Source organism: Leuciscus leuciscus, assembly GCF_965113295.1.
Source record: "Leuciscus leuciscus genome assembly, chromosome: 15".
Lineage (NCBI taxonomy): Eukaryota > Metazoa > Chordata > Actinopteri > Cypriniformes > Leuciscidae > Leuciscus > Leuciscus leuciscus.
In genome coordinates this window covers 82,562-87,087 of record NC_138739.1, presented here as the reverse complement: position 1 = coordinate 87,087, position 4,526 = coordinate 82,562, and positions in this window count along the sequence as shown.

Here is a 4,526-nt window from a genome sequence, read left to right as displayed (position 1 = left end):
ACGAATCTCAGTCAAGAAGACTCGAATGACATTATATTTACTTATCTGTATGATTTAAATGTTCACCTATTTTTCTATTCAAGGGTCTCACTTGGTTGCCATGGCAGTGATCTCTCGGTCGTGAATAACTTCATTCATACAACTTGAGAGTAATGTCAGGTGTACGCTGCGCAGCTGAGAAAGATTCTATGCTCAAAAGTCAACAACAGAATATCAAGTGTGATTGAGGTATCTTATGGGTATGCTGTCACCTTACTAAGGGTAAGTATTGTACTGAGATTTAATAAGATTTAAAATAAAATAAAAATAAAATAAAATCTAAAAATTCACCATAAGTATCTCTTTAAGGCAGGGCATTTATTTCTTGTCTGTTAACACTGGCCATAGTCGAAGGGTGCATATCCGTTCAGATTTGGACATTTGGAATAGCAAAGGTCAGATAAATTACCAAGCCTGCTCAGACTCTGTTCATTCGCACTTCACCGAAATTATCTTATAGCGGCTGCTAACATCTCTGGGTTCGAACGAAGTGGTGGCAAAATTTATGTTGTATGTGCTAACGAAGCTCGGTTGCATCACTAAGGCAGATCTTGTAAGACGATCATGCTATTCCCGAGACGTTCAGCTGGCAATCAGTAGTCTCCAATTTCATGATTAAGGTCACGCAAGCACATTTCTGACCACTGCAATGCCATAGCTACGCACTGTAGTCTTCAGGCGGCTCTGCCTTTCAGCAATCCATCACCCTGCCCTCCTCTAACTGTGATCAAATAAATTAGTCACTCTGCTCAATCCAGCTAGACAGTTTATCACTGAAGATGTGGCTCCCTACACCTTAAAAGCTTATATTCTGCAGAATTGATTATATGTTTCGCTTTTCTTTCAGATTCCTTATTTCTTATCCGGATCACGGCCGGTTGTTCCTTCCTTTTCTACAATTAGTCAAATCGATGTGTGGTGGGTCTCAGTGTCCCCATGGTGTGTGTGAGGGGTTTGGCTTGGAATGTCCTAAATGTATTTCATATCCTATGCTGGAATTGTTATTGAGGGTGATTAACCCTCTGAGGTCGAGAAACGCGCCCACGCGTTTTGCTGGATTTTTTTCACATAGCAGCAACATAAACTTAAAAAAATCCGTAATTTATGGTCATATAAATAAAATAAATACATGATTATAAACTATAGAGGGTCTTCTTTTTTTTGTGTACACTCACATTAACATCAAAACCTTGTTTTTATTTTTAAATAAATAAAATAAACAGGGTGCGCTTTCAGCTCACTTTGTCTCCACAAAAATCTTTCTGGAACAAGTCTGGAAAACTCAGCGAATACTTATCACACAACCATGAAACATGCGTCTAAAGAAAGCTTTAAATTTCTACTTTTAAATAAAACAGTTCACATTCAAAACAAATATTCTCCTGCAATGTAATCTGTATGAAACTAAAGTGAAGTACAGTTTCTCCCGTCTCATCTAATTATCTGTAATTAGTTCACGCCCTCTCGCAGAGCGCGCTATTCATAAGATAATGTGAGGTGATCTATGCAAAATAAGGTAAACGCCCCCTGAAATGAGTTCACACCCACTCGCAGAGCGCGCTATTCATAAGATAATGTGCTGAGGTGATCTATGCAAAATAAGGTAAAAAGCCCCCTGAAATGCTTTAAAACCAGCTAGTTTCATTCACTCACGTTCCTGCGCCGTTGGAAGATGACGCGATACACCAGTGAGGAAGCCCTTCAGCTCGTCCTGGATAGTGATGAAGAGTTCACTTTTTCCTCAGAAGAAGAAGAGGACTCTGACAATGAACGTTTGTATTTTGAGGAGCGACTTGATCCAGGCGTGGATATTTCGGATGAGTAAGTCTTTTTAAATTTACTTGCATTAGTTGACAAGCTATTTTGTATAAACGTAGGCTACATATTTACTGGTTGGACCATTTCCATACTTGTCATTCAGAGTAATTATATTTAAATGGTCTAGGCTATGCTTTATAAAGTAGGAGAGAGGCTTCATGCAGTCTGTTTTCTTTCGTTTTTAATAGTTTTGTTTAAAATAACACATTTCGAGCTTTCTATATATTTCTCTGGTATTTTAGGCAAAGCTTATAAGTTTGGGTTCATTTATGAGGCCTCCAGTTCCTGCTATTTTTAATTCTTATGTTTTAAATACAGGCATTTGGTTGATGAAACAACTATTAAAATTAAGATAGGCTACAATTAATAGCCTACAAAACGAAATTCACTTTAAAGAAAGGCTTTATACAAAAAATAAACTTAATGAAATGGTCAAAATCTTCTCTGCCCACTCCATTTGTCTCGCGATTGCGCATGATCTGACTCATGCTTTTCACTTTTCATATAATCAACATAAATGAAATAAAAAAAAATAATGATTTTATTTAAACCTAAATATGAACTAAATTGTTTTATTTAATTTTAATGACTAGGCTACAACACGTAGGCCAATTAGCCTACAGTACAGAGAAATTAGTTGACAAGCTATTTTAAATAAACGTAGGCTACAGATTTTACTGGTTGGACCATTTCCATACTTTCCATTCAGAGTAATTTATATTTAAATGAAGAGTGCTTGCAAATATCTATTGCAAATGTGTGTATGTGCTGAAATGTGTAAATATGCCCAGCTGATGAATTGCAAATGTGTTAATGTTTGCGTTGTGCTATCTCCGTAATGGCCCATTACACACAATAAATGCCTACAGCACGTGTCTACAATTATTTGCATCAGTTATTCATATAGACTAATGGTAATATACTTTGAAATATTTATGTTATAATAGTTTTCAACTTTTTTTAAAACAGGAATGCTGCATCTCCTTCATCTGCAACTCGGAGGGCACGCAGCAACACAGTCGAACGTCAGAAAGAGTAAGTACATGTAACCCTTTTCACCATAGGCTCGTGATGAGGCAAGTACGTTATACAGCAGCGTATAAAGTATTAAACCCTCTTAATCCTAATGCTTGGTAAAATGGTGAAAGAGACATTCCATTGTATAATAACCCTGTCTAAGAACACTATGATTCTCACTATCTCTCTGCTTATCAATGGGTACCTGAAAGAATATTCTTGGTTTTAAAACATAGAATATTAACACAGAAAACACCGAGCTACACAAATACAATGGCTGGTGAAAGAATAAACAACAAGAACGCCATAGCTCAATTTCCTCCTTTTGTATTATGCAAAACTCACATAACAGTTGAACAGCAAAGAGCAAATATGAAAATAAAACCCAATTTGAAAGAAAAAAGAAACCCCAGGTAATAAAGTCAATGGTCTGTGATAACCTGAGTGCACTCTTATTTTTCAGTTGTTTTAGCAGGCCTGCATTAAGTTAGTTCGTTGGCGCGCTTAAGGTTGGAGCTCATAAAGTGAAGAAAGCAACAATACCTCCTGGCGTGTAGTGAAAAGCTCAGATCCTACCGCGTCTGTAACTCTCTCTGTCATGCGAACTCCGTTTGCAAGCGGCACAGGCACAGCAAGGGTTAAACAGCTTCATCCGCCCAGCACCGACAGTCAAACAGTCCCCAATGACGAAACCGTCCGCGTCAGCCAGCGAATCTCTTCCCGATATCGTCTCCTCTCGTCCAGCAGACAAAGTGTATGCGGTCACTCCCGCGACCGTGTGACAGTAACGTTACTGAAAAACCACGAGCTAATTTAGCCAGAGAGGCTAACAGGCCTAAGCTCGTGTCACAGTCCAAAAACACACAACTCCGGTGGTGTTTCACTTTCCCTCAGTCACAAACTCCTACGCAGAGAACGCAGTTTCTGATAAACAAATTATAGTCCAACTTAAAGCGTTAAGCCCACAAACTCTGTTAATAGCAGACTAGCCCTCGTGCTCACTCTCGTGCTCAGTTTCGTTTTTTTTTCTCCCCTTCCTGTTTCCGTTCTCGTCTCTCGCGGGATTTCACATAGTTCAACAGGATACTTTATTAGAACACTAAATCTTTAACATTAACAGATTGATTAGTGAGCTTCTCTTATGAAATGAACCATCCTTAAAACATTTTAAAGAAAACAACTCAACTGTTAAATTACCAGGCACATCTGAACAGCACAGAAATAATTAAATGATAAATCTTCTTGCATATGCATTAAACACTATCAAACAAAATACAATAACCCACATAATTCAGAAATAAACTAAATAACAAACGGACTGATATTGATCAGGTCATTACACTCTCCCCCCACCAATATAAGACATGCCCTCATGACTTGGTGCTTTAGCGTAAACACAACACAACATATTAGTGAGTATAACCTTAAGTGGCTTACACCTAAAAGATCACTGGGCACTTATCCATTTATAAAGGCAAGAAACATATCTTGTAATAGGAGCTTTTATAACACTTGGATGTCCTAGTGTGTCATATGTTAATATGGATGGAGCTCTTCTGACTCTCTGAGTTCTGCTGGTCAGAGTTTCAGGCTTTGTACCATCTGGTAACATTTGAGTTTCCTCATTAACAACTTCATTTCTTGGAGTCTCT